Raw genomic sequence first — 22,277 nt, forward strand, 5'->3', positions numbered from 1 at the left:
TTTCAAGTTGCTTGTTCATGCCCCGCATGAGTTCCGATGGAAGATTATCATCTTTCAAAGCTTCCAGTTGCGCATCGCGAATCTGATCGGGTAAGCTGGCATGAATCGTAAGTTGCAATGCTCTTACTCGTCTGGGTTTTTCTGTTTCTTTTCTGCTGAGGGCGTCGGCCACCACATTGGCCTTGCCAGGGTGGTACTTGATGTCACAATCATAATCTTTAAGCAGCTCGACCCAACGACGCTGTCGCATGTTCAGCTCTTTCTGATCGTAGATATGTTGGAGACTCTTGTGGTCGGTGTAAATGGTAAACTTGGTACCGTACAAGTAATGCCTCCATATCTTAAGAGCAAACACCACAGCTCCGAGTTCCAAATCATGGGTCGTGTAGTTCTTCTCGTGAACCCGTAGTTGTCTAGAGGCGTAGGCTATAACCTTCTCGAGTTGCATCAGCACACAACCGAGACCTTGTATAGATGCGTCACAGTGTACCTCAAAGTTTTCCGTTCCCTCGGGGAGGGCTAAAATAGGGGCGCTACAAAGCTTGGTTTTCAATAGTTGGAAAGCGGATTCTTGCGCGTCACCCCAGTTGTACTTAGTGCCCTTGTGAGTCAAAGCGGTGAGGGGTTGAGCAATCTTTGAAAATCCCTCGATGAAACGCCGATAGTAGCCGGCCAGTCCTAGGAATTGTCGCACTTCAGTCGGAGTCTTAGGTGCTTCCCAGTTTTTGATGGCCTCTACCTTACCGGGATCGACATGGATACCATTCTCGTTGATCACATGTCCTAAAAAGTGAACCTCGCGAAGCCAAAATTCACATTTCGAGAGTTTAGCATACAGTTGTTCCTTCTTCAGTAGTTCCAGGATTATCCTTAAATGCTCTTCGTGGTCAGTCTCGTTCTTGGAGTAGACGAGAATATCATCAATGAAAACAATCACAAACTTGTCGAGGTACGCCTTGCATACTCGATTCATGAGATCCATAAATACGGCTGGTGCGTTGGTTAGGCCAAAAGGCATAACCGAGAACTCGTAGTGACCATACCGTGTTCTGAAAGCCGTCTTTGAAATATCTTCTTCGCGCACTCTCAACTGGTGGTAACCGGATCGTAGATCGATCTTCGAGTAGTAACTCGATCCCTGAAGCTGGTCAAATAAATCATCAATTCGGGGTAAAGGATAACGGTTCTTGACCGTCACCTTGTTCAACTCCCGGTAGTCGATGCACATCCGAAAAGTCCCGTCTTTCTTTCGGACAAACAAGACAGGGGCTCCCCATGGCGATGAGCTAGGTCGGATAAAACCCTTATCCAACAAATCTTGCAACTGAGTGGACAACTCCTGAAGTTCCGCCGGTGCGAGTCGATACGGGGCTCGTGCTATGGGTGCTGCACCGGGTGTCAACTCGATTTGGAATTCGACTTGACGAATAGGAGGGAGTCCGGGCAAATCCTCCGGGAAAACTTCCGGAAAGTCTCGCACAACCGGTATGTCTTCAATTCGTTTCTCCTCCGCGGGTTTCTCAACAATCTGCGCCAAAATTGCCGGATGACCCTTTCGTAGATACTTCTGTGCTTTCATAAGGGTGATGATGCTGTTGGTCATGCCGCTTCTCTCGCCTCGGACCGAAATGATCTCGCCGGAAGGGGTGGTAATATGGACTATTTTATCATGGCATATAATCTCCGCTCGGTTCTCGGATAACCAGTCCATGCCGACAACGACATCGAAACTACTAAGCGTAAAAGGAATAAGGTCGATGTCAAAAACATGACCTGACAGTTTCAACTTACATCCCGCAAGTATATGAGTTGTTACTACAGTTTTACCATTAGCTAATTCAACAGGAAACTTAGCGTCTAACGGGGTTGGAGTAAGGTCTAAAAGTTGGCTAAAGGCTTTCGACACAAAACTCCTATCAGCTCCAGTGTCAAACAAAATGGAAGCAAAATAATCGTTTACAGGGAACTTACCGGACACCACATGCGGATCATTGCGGGCTTGACCCGATCCAATCACAAACGCTCTTCCTTTGCCATTTCCTCCACCGTTACTGCCACTTCCATTGCCCCCATTGTTGTCATTATGTTTCAGCTTGGGGCAATCCTTCCGGAAATGACCTTCCTGTCCACATTCAAAACATCCCTTAGTCGTCATCGGTTGCTTAGGTGCACCCTTTGCCGCAAGGTCTCCTCTACATTCTTTCGCTTGGTGACCTATCTTTCCGCATCTTTGACACTTGACACGGTCACACTGGCCAACATGATGATAGTTGCACCTGTTGCACTTTGGATACTTCCCAGCATATCCGCTCGAAACCTGCCCGCTACCGTTGTTGTTGGAGTTGTTGTGATTCTGAGTGTTGAAACTCCGAGTGAACTCGGGTTTACGGTAGTGTTGTTGCGGTGGGAGGTTCGAGGATGAAGATCTGGTGTTGTCGAACTTTCTCTTCCCGCTGTTCGGGTTGCTGTTGTTGTTACTGTTGCTGGCGTGGTCATTACTCGGGTTGTCACGGGCTTTAACAGTCGAACCCCTCGGTGGTAACGCACCCTGGGTCACAGCCTGATCCGTCAGTTTGTGAGCCAAACGGATCGCTTGTTGGATCGTGGCTGGTCTGGAAGACGTCACCATACCCTGAATCTGTGGTGCTAACCCATCAATGTACATCTCTATTCTCTTGCTCGGCGGATCCACCATCCGCGGACACATCACTGCCACTTATTAGTCTAATTAAAAATTCATGATTAAAACCATTGTATTCGCTACAAAGTATTTCCAATCAATCCTTAAAATTATAGAAAAATAATAGTTCGGATGGAGACAACCCCTCCATCTAAGTGTCATCCTCACTAGATGTCGTTATCTGAGGATACCTCTGAATGTGCCTCCTCCTCAGCCGGTTCCTCCTCCGGCTCCTCTTCGGGATCTTCCTCGGGATCCTCCTCAGGCTCCTCTTCGGGATCTTCTTCAGGTTCCTCTTCAGGCTCTGCCTCGGGTTCTGCTGCGTTCTGGGCAAGTTGCATATGTAGGATATCGCAACGTTCTAATGCTATTTCGGTTCGGGTCCTTGCTTCTTGGAGTTGCTCTTGCAAGTCTATCATCTCGGCTTGCATCTTCATCATAACCTTGGTTTGTTGCTCACTAGTCTCTTGCATTTCTTTCGTTGCCGCTGCCATGCGGGCAATCTCCTCCTGAGTCTCGGTTCCATCTTTAAACAGTCTGGCAACATTTTCTCTAGTGTAGCGCATGTAACCCACATCACGCTCCAAACAAGAAACGACAGCTGCGAGAACTCGCTCTACAGGTTCGGGTATAGGTGGTAGAGTGTTAGGGTAAGCAGGGTGGTTCGGGTGAGGCAATGGGGGAACTTGTTCACGGTAGACCATACGTCTGATCATGTTGGGGTACCACTCCCAGCTAACGTCGTTGTCATACAAGCCTCCGGATAGGCGGTACCTCTTTGGTGCAGGAGCTTCGAGTTCCGGGACTACGCGGGGTGGCGAGGCAGTAGGTAACTGCGGTTCCTTCCCGTGAGCATGCGTCATCGAATCGGATGATGATGAGGGTGGCGTCGACATTTCTACAGGTAAGCCGTGTATATGCGCGCGTATGAGTAAAGGAGGTAAGGGAATAAGATTTCAAGACTACACAAACCTATGCAGTGCGTATCATTATAACTAATGGGTCGTCGCGGTTATAGTCTAGTATGCATGCAGCTTTCTAGTTCGCTATAACCAATGGCTCTGATACCAATCTGTCACACCCTCAAAATCCACTAACGGAGTTTTACCGTCAGAGGGTGTGAACTGGCAGGATCGGAATCATTAGTTATAACCAAACCAAAGAAAACGTTTAAATGAAAAATAAGTGCGGAAGCGTAAAACCTTAATTCAAAAGTTGCGTCACGCAGGACGACTTAAAACCAAATGTAAATGTTAAAATTAAGTTTGCAGAGTAAGATGTTTAACAATTAATGCATGCTCCTAAACCGCGCGCCCGCCTCGGCTACCTGAGAATAACATACTAAAAGGGGTCAACACGAGGTTGGTGAGTTCACAAGTTATATAAGATAAATCGTTTAGCGTTTGAGTTCAGCGTTTTCGTTAAGTGTTTTGCGTAACCACGTTACGGCGTTTAAAAGTTTTGCGTAACCACGTTATGGCGTTTAAATGTTTTGCGTAACCACGTTACGGCGTTTAAATGTTTTGCGTAACCACGTTACGGCGTTTAAATGTTTTGCGTAACCACGTTACGGCGTTTAAGTGTGTTTTGCGTAACCACGTTACGGCGTTTAAGTGTGTAACCACGTTACAGCGTTTAAGTGTGTAACCACGTTACAGCGTTTAAGTGTTACCAGATAATGTTATGTCAAATTATATATCGATAGGTAGCTAATCTATACAACAAGTATTACTAAGTGGTTCGAGACCGAAGCTGACTGTTTATCAAGTGCCCGTCACCAGGTCAACCCAGACCATGGTAAGTGTTAGCCAAAAATTACACCCACTCAACCTCCAGTTGAGCTTAGCGTCGGGTGGGGTTTGTCAAACCCAGTAGTACTACTCAACAGTGACTCGCTATTCCAAATATTAACCGGTTCGATGCGTGGGACTTCAAGGGTTACGTGCCGCTTAGCCTCTACAAGTGATATATATAATTTATAACAAAATCTTAAATATGTGTTTATCTCAAAAATGCGTTTATCGGAGTATGTTATCTCCCCCAAGTGAAAAACGTTTGAAAACAGTTCAAAGAGCGGGGTAAGTGAACTCACTGTTTGCGAAGAATATTCCAAATTAGATCACCGAGTGATGCGCGTCGTAGAAAACTCTCTAGCGTTCTAAAATAACAAAGAGATTTTCTAAGTATCGGAACGTTTAACGAGTCTCTAGACTCGGCACATAATACCTATGCACGTATCATGTTTCGTGTTTCGTTTGTGAACCGTGTGTGATTTAAACAAGTACAATTGTGATACGATACACGAGTGAGCAATTACTTTCGTGTCATGTATTAATAACATACTTACAAGCAATTATTCCCGTAAGGGCATTTTGGTCAACAAACAAAGACTAACTAACTATTATTCCCCATAAGGGCAATTTGGTCAATTCATGGCAATCAACTAGCAATTATTCCCCGCAAGGGTATTTTGGTCAAAATACCACAATTATATAAAAACTATCATATTTCATGCATTCCTATACAACTCAGCAGCTAGTTTCATTGTGACAGAATTTCTACTTGAAAGATTGTACTATTTCACCGATCATATCATCTCAATTAATTCACCAAAAATACCACTGAAACATACATGTCTTAGGTTTCCAGAACATATTTTATATTATTTTTATTCCATATAGATTTCTCATAATGATCAAAACACTACAGTAAACTCATATCAGTCAGATTCATGCACAACAGAATGTTATTTGCAATTCCCGGTAAACGAAAAATCCAATAAATGCAAGACCACTTGGGTTTGGTTCCTAACTCAGTGAGTCAACTTCCAGAAGTGGAACCAACCCAATTGGCCTCGTAGTTCATGAGATATAGAATTTACAATATAACCTAACAGCAGGTCTAACAGCTCAGCTTTGCATCACGTTTTTGTAAAATCATAAAAGTATACTTCCACTTATCCAAAAATTACGAATTTATACTTTATAGAAACTAGACTCAACCTAGTTTACTGCAGTACTCACAATCTCAATCAATTTTCACGTTTACACTTCGTTACAGTCAGTTAAACATCGTATATATATTCTGTCCAGAATCTGTTCACATCAAAACTCAACATCATAACAATCTATGAACTATCATGCATCCATATAACCCTCTAGACACCATAACTACTATCCATGCATATAAATCACACCATACATACAAGATTAGGGTTTGTGTTTTAATTCAAATCAAGAACAACAATCAATCATGCAACAACATCAATCTAGTTATCAATCTATTATCCAACTAACAACTATCATATTGATCACATACATACATATAATCGGCTGAGTTAGGGTTTACATACAACCCATTAAACATCAAAATTACACAACAAGGAGGTAAGAGATGATCAAGTATACCTTCCTAGCACCTAGTTCTTGGATTAATCTCTTGATTGATGTGTGTGTGTGTGATGAAGGTGGACGGCAGCCGTGGATCAAGAGAGGGAGAGAGAGCCGATTTAGGGTTGTAGGTTAATAATAAGTTAGGGTTTGTTTATTAGTGATGTATTTATAATAATACAAGTTACACTCTAGTCCCTCTTCTTTCCAAGGGTTGTTTTTCTAGAACATTCCATCATACTTGCCCAATAAGTTAACATGACCATAGTTTTATCACATAGCACATAATCCTAACACATAATAATCACATAATTATTGTTTTTACGTTTATCGTTTATTTATCAATCGTTTGCGTCAACTCGTTTGCGTTTCGGTGCAAATCCCGAAAGACTACCCATGTAGTGAGTGTTAAGCGTCATTTAAACCCTAGTTAAAATGTAATGAAGTGTGCGTTATAGATTCAACGATCTTAAAGTTTGAATTGACGGAGTTGAGTTAACGGAGTTAACCTGGAATTGACGATTGTCACACTTACTCAATCGGTGGTAGCTGCTCGTTTTGTGGAGTCAACGGTCGTTACTGCTGCAGGGTTATCAGGTATGGTACCACCTGCGGTTACGCCTGCTTCTGGAGTCTCGCCTTCGCCAATGTCAGACTCAGAAAGAATAGCTTCACTAGAGCGGATCGTGGCAGAACAATCAAAGACTATTCAAAGTCTAGTGGAAGCAAATCAACTACAGGCATCCCTCCTGGTCGAGCATGGGAAAATCATAGATGCCTTGAAGGTGTTCTTGGCATCTCAGGGGGAGATGAGCTGTAAAGGCGACGAGCTCAGAACGAAGAAGAGAAACAACCGAGACGATGATCCCAATGCATCGAAAGATGCAGGTGGTGAGCTGCCAAGAACTTCTGAAGCTCTTGGTACTTCCACAGATGAGGGGGAGTCTACTGACGTGGCTGGTGGTTCTGGTGATGATGTGGTGTTAGTTGAAGATGAAGTGATTGATGCGCTGAAAGAGCTTGATGATGATATGTTCAGCGACGATGTGCTGTTTGATGAAGATGTGCTGCCGAGTGATGTGATTGAAAAGATCGGTGAGCAGATTGTGATTGAAGATGGAATAGAAGAGGGGGAGATAGTAGAAGAAAACGTTGAACACGAGATCCCTGAGGTTGAGAAAGCCGACGTGAGTGCTGAGATGGATGAGACTGAGTGGAGGAGCAGCCTAGGTGGAAGGAAGGCTGTGCTCATTGGTTTATCAAGACCAAGAAGCCTGCTGTTCCAGCCATGTTCAAGAAAAGTTATAACATCAAAGGCTATGCTGAGTCGAAAAAGGGAATCATCTGTTGGATTTATGATGAACAGATCAAGTTGTTTGTGGTGAAGCGTTATGATGGTATTCAATACTTCAAGAGAATGTTGAGATCTCTCAATACGTTGCCGGAATGCGAGGTGAAGGATTTGGCCAGGTTGGGCCTGATAAATAGAAGTGACAACAATATGGCAAGAATGATTGAGAAGATTGTGTGGAAAGAAGGCATAAAAGAAAAGAAGTTTGAATTATTAAAGCCACAGAAGGGAAAGCTCGTGGAGGATACAGAAAGGGGATTGAGAGCAGATGGCAAGCCATGGATGGTGATGAAGTACAAACCGATCCGATGCATCAAGGAGGTTCCAATGAAGAATATGCCTCAAGATGTGTTGAAAAATCTAAAATGGTGGTACGTTGATTGCCAGACTGCTGAAGCCGTGATGGAAGACGAAGATGAACAAGAAGTGCTGAGGGTGTATGACCCGATGCATCTTGTTAACTTATCGAAAGCAGATTTGCAAGCGTTGAACGAAAAGAAGATATTCTATATTCCTGCTTGGAAGGATGAAGCAAGGAAATATCAGCGAGTAGTCACGGTGTGTGTTAGAGAAGGAGTGCACGTATTAAGATACAGGATTACGAGACAAGAGCTGAAAGATCAAGATATGAAGCTACTGCCAAGGGGGAGTCTGTTGGTGCATAGATGTCAGTAGTTCATATGTCTAAAGTCTGTAATCGAGTCTGTAATATTGTTTATGTAATTGTTTGTTTAGAAGCGAAGTTGTTGACAAGTTCGCTTAGGCGAACTTGTTAACCAAGCGAAGTTGTTGACAAGTTCGCCTAGGCGAACTTGTTGAACGAGCGAAGTTAAGGACAACTTCGCCTGAGGCGAAGTTGTCGTGTATTTATATTGTTTTCTGTTTACTGTTTAAGGTTAATCAGTTGTTGATCATTTTGGTTATTTACGTGTAGTTCATTGAGTCGAGTGACGTGAGGTCGAGAGGCTGTAAGTAACACGGTTCGAGTTATCAATATAACGTGAGTTTTGTTCGTATTGTGTGTACGTGTGTTTGTGTGATTATATTCTACGTCCGTAACGATCTACACAGGGATTCCGCACCTGTGTATATCGGGATATCTCGTGTGATCCGTCCAGGGAACCTACAAACAGTTATGTTTGGATCCAGACACATGTGTAATCGATCTGAGTTGATTTTATTTTATACTTTTTAATACAACGTTTTAGAGATCACATAATCTCATGTAAATGTTAACTGACTCGTTAAGACAAACACCCGTTCATCTTATTGAGTATAAATATGTTTTGACTTTTTCTAAAGGTTAACGTATTCACCTGTATCGTTGGTGTGCATTTGAAACCTAGACTGTGAATGAGAATGATATTAACCTATACATGAATAGGTTTGTATAAATATTTTGAACTGTGTTTCTTGATTAAGCTATTATTGCTAAGCTTAACCTTGAAATCGTTTATCTTTGTTTGTGAATGAGATACTTTGTTTTTATGTGACGTTTGATATAGCATGCTTTGGCTTAATAGGTTATAATAAGTTGGTAAGTTTCTCCAGGTAAGTAAACGGGTCCCTCAGTTGATTGGGATTTGTACGAATTACTATTCCTTAGTCGAGAAACTTACTACTAGTAATATCACCCTTACAGTTTACTACATGCCCGTCAAAATATATCTTTTGTTAACATTACTTTTCTATGAAGTAATGTTTATGTAAACTCGTTTATGAATGGTTATAGAATGTTTATAAAATACTTTTCAAGTTTAAAGGCCATAGCCTCGATTAATATTTAAGATATAACTTAAACAAAATTCCCTACCTTAGCACGGATACTTAGAATAAAAATAGAAAAGAGTCTTGACGGTAGGATCCTGATTTAACTCTCTTTAGTGTTTAATATCTAGATTATAGCTTCTAAACTTGCACGAACTTAGAGAAATGGAACGTCTCGGCGACTAGGCATGTTTTCCTATGTTAACTATGTGAAAGTGGAGTGTGTTTTTGGGATGAGAAGGCCTCATATCCATCTCCTCCTTTCGTAGGCGTTTTCAGTGACCCATCACGATACGGGATGGGTTTAACCCATCGCGTATCGCGGCGCCGCAAATTACGCCGCCTTTGCCATGTTGTGACACGTGGCCTGTCAAATTGTGTCACGTGTTGACACGTGGTTGGACATGTGTCCTCGTTACTTAGCCTTGTCATCGCGATACGCGATGACCTTGGTGGTTAGGCCGTAGCATATCGCTACGCCGCCCATTTCTGGGTCCATGTGCAAGTCCATCGCTATACGCGATAGGTGAATTGGTTTCCCTGTCACGTATCGCGATGTGTCAAGGTTTTCAGAATTTTCATTAGTATTTTTAGCTAAATTCTTAAAGGGTTATTTACGTGGTGTTACAGAATTTGAACGGTTGAAAGCTTCTTGCATATTATTCGAAGGCTCTATTTGATTTTGAGATTGATGGTATCTTATCTTGGAATATGAAACAAGGTATCATTTTCTGTCTGGATAACCTTTATCAACCAAATAATACCTACCTGATAAAGTAGTTGAAAAACAAAAGGCGTTGGAATTTATTAAAAGTAACATGAAACAATTCCAAACATATGTGTAAGCAATATCAAATATTACCTTTAGGTGGGCCTGGGAAGTTGAATTTACTATTTTGGGTCACGTTAATGAAACCATGTGTGTCATGTGTTGATCCATCCCATCCGATCAATACGAATGTGAAATACATATCGAAATCACATGTTGTCATTACGTTGAAAGTTGGTATCCCTTTTCTACCAATATAAGGTAGTTGTTGACTCTCTGGGATGCATGACCCTATGTATGTACCGTCAATACATCCAATACAATCCTAAATATAATTTGAACGTTAATTATGTAACAAAGTACACTAGTAGGAATGATATTAATCAATTCAATACCTTGAAAACGACATGTAACTTTTGTCGTTCAAGATTTGAGGTGGTACAAAATGAAAAGTTGGATCTTTTGGTCTTATAATGTCGCGTGCTAAACCTTGAATACCTTTACCTCTACCATCTATTGTCTTTAGAACTTTATGAAATACTCTACTAATAGTCTCCCTAGAACGTTGAAAACACTCCCCAACATCATTGTTAGATAAACCCAATGCCTATGTATACAAAATTATCCCCACCTTCTCACACGTTGACAATCTATCACTCGACTGAATCCATAGTTTGATTCGAGCTCTCTACATAATTTTGTAAACACGTTTGAACGCATTCTGATGCATTTTCTTATGTCATATTCTAAGTGTAGAAAAATGTTAGTTAAATGTTAAATTAAAATAATAACAATTATTATAATTAAACGACTCAAAGATTTTTTTTTTATTTTCATTTGAAATACAGATACATATTTTTTTCTTGTAAAATGAAAACTATATTTTAAACACTAGAAATAAACATGACCAAATATATATTGTATTATAATTAAATAACCAGGTTATAACACTATTTTTAAATTTTCAGTAAGTTTATATTTAATTTAAAAGTAAATAGGACAGTCAAAAGAAAATTGTCTTCTTTCGAATAATCACCAGAGTAGAAAGTTAAACTGCTATCACCATTTCCAACCATTTTTTTGCTAGCAACTATATCAATCTCCTTTAGTCATCAATAACCCCCCCCCCCCCTCCCAACAACTGTCATCAACAACAAAAACAGAGCAAAACAAAACTTATCTTTTTTGTTTCAAAACTCTCTTCTCTTTTTTTTTCAAAACATATATAGATTAATTTACATTATCAAAATTGTGTGTTTACTTATAAACTACGCTGTAGAAGCTTTTTGGAAATGAGCCCTTAAGATATGTGGAGGCCCAAAGCCTCCGCTTCACCCAACTTAACACTAGAGCTGACACTGGCTAAAATATAAACATATAAATAGCTTAGCATATAAAGACTTAAATAATATTCTTAAATTTAAATAAATAAAATTAAAATAAAGAGATATCAAATAACGTCCAATATAGTCATGCCACTAAAACATCAAGGAAAAAAAACAATAAATCAATCCAAAATCTATAAGGTTTATACAAATAGAGACAATAATTTCTTCGTAACATGTCTTCAAAGAAAACTTTAGTCGGCGAGCCTTTGCTTTCGTTGCAGCCATGCTAACCTACTATGATCATGTAGCACATTTATAAAAATTTCTCTTTTCACTGGATCTTCATATAAATCCATTGCAAAGAAACACAATTTCTCATCTTCTCTCATTAATCCCACATCTACCATCTGGTTAAGCACACCTATAGCAGCTTCAATACTAAACTTAGTACTTTTACTGAGTTTGGAAGAATCTGATTCTACTATTTCTATATCACATTGTCGATTCATATTATTTTGAGTTAAGTGGTCTTTAAGCATTGAAGCTCCCAATGAGACTCTTCATTTACGTTTCATCTTAACTGGTTTAGGCTTAGTGTTTAATTTAGTAGGCTTCTCAAAATTTTTTGCAACCTCATTAGGGCTTGATACTTCATTTAGAAAGTCACCGAATAAATTATTTTCTAGAGTTTCCAAGTTTTCTAGATTAGAAGGTGTATCATTTGTATACTTGATAAGCATCTGCATTATCACCTCCCTTAACATTGTCTTCCTCAAGATTCTCAACATGCATCTCATTGACATTGAATGTCGTTGGATCCATAGAAGGTGCCACACAATTTTCCCCACTCGCAACTGCATCTCCAAATAACTGATCCCACTCTTCTTATAGGTTTATAGATGGTTGATTATTCGGAATTGCTAAAACTTTTGACTTTTCATACACAATATAATGGTGATTGGTGTCGTTAGTTATCATTATGACTTGAATATTATACGTTATTTAAATTTTAAATGAGTTATATTATGTCACATGAAATTTTCTTTCCCACCATTCATCTGAACATTTAAGTTGCCTTGTACTTTATTCCAACCTAGACCCGCCTCTCCGTTCTTAAGTGACGTATAGAGGTTGTACTCTTTTCTCATAACGTCATACTTGTTATTAATAGGTTTGTCACTGACGAATTTATGATTTATAATTATTTCAAACTCTGGCTGAAGATAAACCCGTTTGAATGGGGATGTCCGACCATGCTTCGTGATATATTTGTTTAAGAACCGACATAATTCTAATACCAATTCTTTTTTCCAATTTTCTCTTTTCTCTTTCTCTTTTTAGGAATCCATCTAGTAACCGTGCATACATATATATACAACTGCAAAATCAGTTAACTAGACTAGTAGCTATCTATCCATCCTATAAGATAAGGCCGACATCAAGTTTTCCGTAAACATAACCCAACTGCCATGTTTACAAATAAATAACCGAGAGAAGTTATATTATTACTTTTGTTATATAATATAAACAAACTTAATGCATATGTCGTAGGGTAAATCTGGATAAAATTAGCAAGTAATGTTGATCTTTGTTATTCAAGTCATTAGAGTAGATAAGGAGAGTTTCTTCCTTTTACTTTTGTTTGTTCAATTTCAAAAGTTCCAAATCGTAGCAAACGGTTTGTTTTGTGGTTTATATAAAAAACCGGCCATATAAAACCAGACCATACCGTAAGATTGACATATGCATATAGTATTAGTTATCACTAATATTTATTTTATGTATTTAGATTTTGTTAATTTAAAATTGTTAAAGTGGATTTAAAGCCATAAGATCCTTTCCTTTTGTTACTAATGTGCAAGATTTGTTGATCTAGTTTGTTCGATTAGCAGAGGAATACCCCTTCCAACTTTGCATACTTATGAAAACTTGAGTTTTTCTTATACATAATCAAATTACTTTACTTACTAGAAAAATGATAAGTGTACTTCAACAATGATTACTTGTGTATAATTGATTTGTAATCCAGTTACTTTACTAACTAGAAAAATTACTTCAACAATGGTTACTTGTTGTATAATTGTCTTTATCAAATCGTTACTTTTTATATAAGCTGCATATGTTTATAGTTATTATATATATTATGTAATGATAAAACTCGTCATAAAGGCCCATTAATCTCAAACCCTAAAATCAAACCGGAACCAAATCGTTAGTAACGGTTCGGTTTTGGTTTTCAGCAATAAAAAACCTGTAGCAAATGGTTTGACCTAAAACCGCAAAACCGAACTGTGAACATCCACCGAACTGTGAACATCCATCCCTACCAAACACCCATTCTTCCCCTCTAATAACTGAAACACAAAAGATTTGATACACCCATTTTCCCACCTCTGTATTTTGCCAAATACTCAAACAAAGTATCAAGTCAAAGCAATTATCATCTTGGTGGATTGAATCTAAGGTTTGTTGTAATTATGCCTGTTGTTGAAAAACTTGTAGTATATAATATCATTAAACAAGCTAATGTTAAACACAACACCAATTGTAATATAATGTCATTAAATGAACAACTACCATAAAATTCAACATTAACATCAAACTATCATGAAAATATGCATCAAACCAAATAGATGTACTTATGGGTGTTCGTGGTTCGGTTTAAAATTGTGAAACCGCCCAAACATTCTTCGGTTTGGTTTCACGGTCAGTTTTTCCGGTTTTAAAAGTTCCAAACCATAGCAAACGGTTTGGTTTGTAGTTTATACCAAAAGCCGGCCGTATAAAACCGGGTCGGACCGTAAGCCTGATGTGTGTATATCGTATTAGTTATCACTTGTATTTATTTTGTGTATTTGGATTTAGTTGATTTAAACTGTTAAAGTGGCTTAAATGTCTTTAGATCGTTTTCTTTTGTTACTAATGTGCAAGATTTGTTAATATAGTTTGTTCGATTAGCAGAGGAATACTCCTTCCAACTTTGTATACTTATAAAAAATTTGTTTTTATACATAATCCAACTACTTTAATAACAAGAAAAATTATTAGTCTACTTCAACAGAAGCGTTTTGTAACTTAATTATTTGCTTCAAAATTAACCTATTAATTCCACTAATATCAACATATAATATATATGATTATATAAGAAGAACTACCCATCAAATTAGAATATTTGCTTCAAAATAAACAAATTTTAACAACACCAAAATTAAGAGAAACTATGATGGTATAACGACATGATTTATAAATGGCTATTAATCTTCACGGGTTAATATTAATATGGAAAAGTATTAGGGCATGAAAGATAAAAACATTGTGGAGGAGATAAAACAAGCTTGATTAAAAATTACTTAGATTAGTGGAAGTTGATAGATGATTGTAGTGGTTTGTTGATAGGGTTTAACGTTGTTGTTGAGGTCGATGATCGACGTTGTTGTTGTTGTTGCGATAAAAAGGTTATTTAGATAATATAAACCCTAAAAACTTGTAGCGTTTTTTAAACTCTAGTAGTAGGAGCGTTTTAATATGGAGCTTTTTCTCCTAATCTAAAATCTTAAAGTCATTTCAACCAAATAAAGCTTTTGATTGAGTAGGGACTTTTTCTTAAAATTTTGAAGCTAGAAGCTCCTTTAAGTTCTCTACCGAACATACCCACAAAGTTGAACATTTCCAACACAGTTCAGGCATAAAAATACATTGTGTAGGTTGAAACTTCGTATGTGTAGAATTTTCATAGGGCAGCAAAATTTTGTATATTTATGAAATTTCATGAGTGCATTTATAATTTATCATTAACTAAAAAATTGAATTAAAAGTTGGGTATTATATAAGTAATTGTGTAAGTGACAAGAAAAAAAAAATGTAAGAAAGTGTTGTGGAGAAATAAAGAAGTTGAGAGAAAAATAATGTAGAAGATTGGAGAGACATGGGAACAATTAAAATTTATTGCGTAAATGTTAAAATTGATTAAAAGGAAACGTAACCTAACATCAAACATTATTACCAAAATGTCATTTCTCTTAAAAACTTTTTATCTTTTAATCTTTTTAATTACAAGTTTGCTATCATAGTTATGAATCATTGGTTAGACAAAATCAGTGACACAAATTGATTTCTTGTAATTCTCGTTTTAAAATGATTTCTCGTCTGAACTATCCCACACACACACACACTAGAATTTATCCTCCGTATTACGGGATTTGTTTTACTTTATTCGTTTCTAATATATATATTTGGATTTTAATTTTATTTATTGTAAGGAATTTATAATATACTTAAGGTTTGATAATAAAAGAGTTTCACAAATAAATAAATGAGATGTTATAACTCGGTTTTAAAGCTATCTGGGTTTGGTGAGACCCATGACCCGCTTTTTTTTACTATAAAAATGTTTCTTAATAATAAATAATTTTTTTTTCTAAAAAAACGGATATTATTTTTAAGTATATCCCTATTTTATAGGATTTTCATATCAAATTTTAATAAAATTATTTTTAAATTAATAAGATGTTATAACCCGTTTAAGGGGCTATCTGGGTTTTGTGAGACTTATACCCGTGAATTTGGGTCAAATGCATGAGATCATTCATTTACAAATAAAGCAATCTGGTAGCTTGCGAGGAAGTAGTGAGCAACCAAAAAACTTTTAAAGGCTTCTTTTATATATACATATAATATATATAAATGAAACCTTAAAAACCTATGTGTCGCATTCTGGTCGCTCTCCACCGTTTATGAAGTCACCATATTGCTTTATTTGTAAATGATGAGCTCTTATTAATTTAATCGCTTAAAAATATATATACGTTTCCTTTTAAACTAATTAACTGTTAATAAAGAAAAAGTTAGAATATTCAGATTGGATTTGACTAAAATGTCTTAATTTGTTAATATCAAAGTTAATATAAAATTAAAGTTGATATAAATTAATAAAGAGTTATTTTGTTACAGAAAATTTGTTTTTTAACTTCATGAAAACACTATTTGTGTAGCAATATCTGCTTTTTTTTGTTTGTATACTTTCTATTTCTGGTTATATCAGAATGCAGAAAATAACGATTGAAAAGGTTGTCTACTATTATTGAAATAAAAATATAAAATGTTAAATGATAGCCTTAAGGACTGTAAAATCCATATATAGAACACACTTAGGCGAGAAAACAAATTTTCATCCAACACTTTGTATTTCCTTTTGATTTCAAGAAATGCTTTCTCTGCAAACGAGCCTATCTTACAAATGGCTACTGAAAATTTTACAAAAAGAGCTCGTATAAGTAAAAAAAATATATCAAAATTGTTTTAAGCTATTGTGCTTTGCATCATAATAAAACTTATGAAATAATAAGTTTTTGTAATGGGTCAAACGAGTAAAATCTTAAATGTATAACTAAAAAGAAAACATGTGTATTGTTCACATGGGACGAAAATGTCATATCCTCAAAAAGATTTGGACAAAAATTTGCTACCTTTACTTGATGCAAAAATCTACCTGCTTAAGTATACATACTGATTCTGATTCTGATTCTGATTCTGATTCTGATTCGGCCCATTTTGAGCACTTACCTTGACTTGCAAAATAATGTGTTTATATTTAATACTTTTTATAGTATTGTAAGGCCGCGATCCGGTGCCTTACACTGGCATTGGATTTACTAATAAACACAGTTCTAAATATCATAGTTAATTAAAACTCTTCGCGAAATAGATAAAAGAAAACCATTCATTACACAAGTCTTAAAATTTAAACCATATAAAACATGTCTTAAGTTCAAACATCATAAAATTAAGTCTTCAGATGCCAGCTTCTTTATTCTTCTGCCATGTGCCCCTCTTCAAGCCAGCTGTCTAATCCTACTCACCTGCGTACATACAAAAAGTCAGCTACGCTGAATGAGTTCTAGTTAACCAAGCAACATACAATACGTTCACATACTTGTATACATACCTGAAGGTGTGTACATCTTACATACTTATCATGTTCACTTTACTTTCATACATACATTCATACGTTCATTATTTCATACTTTCTTTACTTTCATGATACATACATAACTATCGTTACATTTTAAAGAGCCTTCCGCCTTAGGTCCTCACAGATATTGTAAGGGTCTGGTTCCTAACATCATAGATATTATAAGGGTCTGGTCCCCAACATCACAGATATTATTAGGGTCTTATCCCTATTCTCATAGATATTATTAAGGTCTGGTCCTATCCTCACATATATTATTAGGGCCTGGTCCCTTTATTTCGTGCAACCATACCATACCTTTCTTTATAATTATATGTTTAAACTTTCATACATACTCTTAATACTTTCTATAGTATTCATATATCATTCATACATCATACGTAAGACAACCCCATATCATACACTTACCACTTAAGGTAAGTGTATTAACTAATCACATCGAGTATGCACACAGCTCCGAAAACATGATAAGGAAATGGGGCTAGAAACTCACCTGGATCCGGTTACATTCGGAGTTAATTGTAATCCATTTCCTTAGTTGTGCACAACTAACAGTTAAACATATATGTTTGTTAAGCAACCGTGTAACTAATTAAGTTAGTATTTTAGTTAACTAACGTACTTGCTAAGTTAGGCTCGCTTGTTTTGTTAAATAGAACTATCGGGGTTACTCTGTTTAACAAAGGTATGTTTTTCCTTTTATTTATAAACTATATTCATCTTTATTATCTTATATTATATACATACATACATACATACATACATACATACATACATATATATATATATATATATATATATATATATATCTTTCATTTGTCGACGAACCTATCCATAAAAATTTTTTAGGACTTAACGGAGTTGATGAGGTTGATTAATTTGTTTTTTAGACAAGTTGGATCAGCCTTGGTTACTATGGGCTAGGCCCAATAAGCTTAGGACTTGCTAGGCCAGGCCCTATCGCTTCATGGAAGCCCAATCGAATCGAATGGCCATATAATCGAATTGAATGGCAAGCCCATCTAATTGAATTGAATGGCCCATCTAATCGAATCGAATGGCCATCTAATCTAATCTAATGGCCCATCTAATATAATCGAATGGAGCCCATATTATTCGAATCAAATACCCATCCAGTCGCGCGTCAGATTAGTCTCGCAAAAATGAATGCAAGATCCAGGAATCGAACCGGGTTCACCCATTCTCACTAATCCATCTAGTTATTTAATGATTCCTCCTTATTAATTATATACTCATTTCCAGCTTTCTTTCCTTTCCTTCTTTCTTCTCTTTTTCTTCCCTTTCTTTCTTTTCTTTTCTTTTCTTTTCTTTTCTTTCTTCTGAGAGCTGTTGCTCCTAAATATGCTTATTATTATTATTATTATTATTATTATTATTATTATTACTACTACTTTATCATTTTTTGTTATTTTTACCATTGTAACACCTTTTTATCATTTCCATTTCTACACTCATCCAAGATCTAGCTTGTTTATGATAAAGTTCAAACGTTTATCGATTTTAAAACCCGATTTAGCTAGATCTATTAATACTAACACGAGCCGAGCATAACTGAATAAAAATTTTGTTACGAAACGTACCTTAGATGGATCGGTTTCACGAACAAAATCAAATCTTGGTGTTTATCTTGCTCGTAGAGATGCTCGAACATCAACAAACACCGGCTCTTCTTCGGATCTTGGTCCGAAATAGTAGAGGGAGTGTTTGTGTTTGTGTGTTTTGAGTGTGTGTTGGTAAAAATGGAAAGTGGATAGGGTTTAAGGAGTATATATATTCGTTAAGTTCATGGACCTTAGGCCCATTAGCACACTAGCCCATGATTTATTTTAAGCCCATCATTATTAAAGCCTACCATCCTTTATATTATTTTAATATTTATTTAACGACAATTAAATAAGCGTAATTATATACTAATATTTCTTTATTTATTATTTTAGAAACGTAGAATATTACAAGTCTACCCTCCTTAGAAGAGGTTTCGTCCCCGAAACCTTACTATTACTTAAACAAATCTGGGTAAAACTTGCGCATTTCTTCTTCAACTTCCCAAGTAGCATCTGATCCCTTACGATGCTTCCATATCACCTCCACCAAGGGGATAACTTTACGACGAAGCTGCTTTTCCTTGTGATCAACTATCTCTACATGTTGTTCAATGTAGTTCAACTGTTCATCAACCTCGATGTCTACCAATGGCACATGAGACGTTTCATCAGCTAAACATTTTCTCAGGTGAGACACATGGAAAGTAGAGTGAATTCCTTATAACTCCTCTGGTAAATCTAGCTTTCAAGCCACTTAACCCACACGATCTACAACCTTAAACGGTCCAATGTACATTGGACTCAATTTTCCTTCCTGAAATGAATAATTCCCTTCCAAGTCGAGACATTGAGCAGCATACTATCTCCAACGTTAAAATCAATCAGTCATCGCCGCTTATCAGCATACAAATTCTGTTGTTCTTGAGCAACTTTCATTCTTGTCTTGATCTGATCAAACCTTGATGAGGTTTTTTGCATAACTTCTAGGCTTCCAATCTCTGTCTGTCCAATTTCTCCCCAACATACAGGGGTTGTACAACGTCTACCATAAAGCATCTCCAATGGAGGCATACCAATACTCGAATGGTAGCTGTTGTTATAGGAGAACTCTGCCAGATGCAGAAGATTATCCCAACTTCCTCCAAAGTCTAAAACACAAGAACGTAGCATATCCTCAAGGGTTTGGATAGTCTTTTCAGACTGCCCATCTGTTTGAGGATGATATGTCGTACTGATGTTCTATCTTGTTCCCATAGCTTCATGGAACTTCTTCCAAAATCTTGACGTAAAGCGAGTATCTCTATAAAAAACCGTTGATAACGACATTCCATGTTTAGCCACAACCTCTTTTATGAACACATTTGCTAACGTTTCTGACAAGATGGCCTCTCGTATAGTTAGAAAGTGAGCACCTTTCATTAAACTGTCCCCAATAACCCAGATGATATCATGATGTTTAGCTGTACGCGGTAGCTTAGTTATGAAATATGTAACATACTAAATATTATAATAATAAATAAAAGGAAGTGATGCTTGTTTATCTTAATGTATGTTAATATTTAACTAAAAGTAAATATAACAAAGGAGTATGGACTTAGATAATAAAATATGGATTAAAGGGATGGGTATGGGCCTTAGGTCCATGGGCTTGAGAGGGCATAAATACTATCTTAAACCTCCCTAAAACCCTCATTTCTATCTTTCTTATTCCCTACACACTCTAAAGAATACATACCTCTCACCTTATACGACTACAACCGAGGAAGGAAGATTCAAGACCAAATCAAGATTGAATCTTGATAAATCTTGATTATAAGAGCTGGATACAACCCGAAATTTCATAACCAAGCTAACCCGTAGCCAAGATATGTTAAAAGGTATGTTCTTTATCCTTAAAGGTTACGTTTTTATGAATGGTTTGCCCTAATACTTAGCTCTAGAGTAGATCGAGTCTAAATGAACCATAAAGTTACAAACTTGATGTTTAAAATGGATTAGATAAACACCATGGTATATATGGCTCGCGTGACGAACCGTAGATCTAGCCTAAGAAATTTTTAACTCATAATGGTTCAAGCTTTATGGGTGAACGGCCTATGTCTTAGCCGAAAATGGATGTGTGAACGTTTATGGTTTGATACCATACCTTAATGTGGGTGTAAATGTTAAAACATGTAATGAAATGATGATAAAACGAGCAAGTAACAGCAGGTCATTCGATTACAATGGAAACACTCGAATACAATGGATGGACTCGATTACATGTCCATACTCGAATACCTTATGGAATCGATTACATGTCCATACTCGAATACCTTATGGACTCGATTACATGTCCATACTCGAATACAATATATGGACTTGACTACAACAAGGAACTCGAATACAATACAAGTATTCACATACAATGTCTAACTCAATACAATGTATTTGAATACATTGTATAACCCGAATACAATATATATGATAGTATACATTGAAAGACTCAATTACAATAAAGGAAAGAAAGACAAGGATTTCACAAGCATGTTATAATCAAATATCAAGGGTATTCATATTGCATCCGAATACATGCATATTGACTATGTATGTTTATATACACATCCTTGCAGGTGCATGTGTATTCTAACATGAAGTCAGTTGAATACCTTAATGATGAAAGTGTGTTCTAACTTAATGAATCCAAATACGAGGCCCTTAGAACAGACTATACTTAGCCATTTTGGCTTAAACCCAAATAGTATAATTAGGAAAAGCATTGATATACGTAATTGATGTACAGTTAGCCGAGCTCAGTTAAGGAAGGGAATAACAATTAACCGAGAACATACTAGGATCCAGGTGAGTTTCTAGCTCCATTCCTTGTTATGTTTTTGGGTTGTGTGCATACTCGATGTAAAAAGTTAATACACTTACCTTAAGTGGTAAGTAATGTCTTAAATGATTTATGTATGAATGAATGCTTGACGATGCATGAACGATCTTCGGATATTGCATGTACCGTCAAGAGCTAGTTTAAAGATATGATTGTTATATGTGATGTATATATGTTGTATGTATGCATGAAAGTTATTTATGAATGTATAGAAAGGTATGGAAGGTATGGTTAGAGAGGGAACATACCCTAATAATATCTGCGAATGAAGGGAACAAACCCAAATAATATATGCAAATGTAGGGAACAGACCATAATAATATCTGCGAATATAGGGAACTGACCCTAATAATATATGCGAATGTAGGGAACAGACCTTAATAATATCTGCGAAGGTTATATGCCGAGGTGTATGTATATGTCACACCCTCAAAATCCACTAACGGAGTTTTACCGTCAGAGGGTGTAAAATAACAGGATCGAAGTCATTAGTTATATCAAACACCATTATTAAAGTCTTTTAAAGCAAACAAATACATATAAGTCTTAAGTAAATGCGGAAGCGAAATCTGTATAGTAAAT

This window comes from Bidens hawaiensis, unplaced genomic scaffold, assembly GCF_021521415.1.
Source record: "Bidens hawaiensis isolate Kalapana, Puna unplaced genomic scaffold, B.hawaiensis_p1.1 tig00021510_1, whole genome shotgun sequence".
Taxonomy (NCBI): Eukaryota; Viridiplantae; Streptophyta; class Magnoliopsida; order Asterales; family Asteraceae; genus Bidens; species Bidens hawaiensis.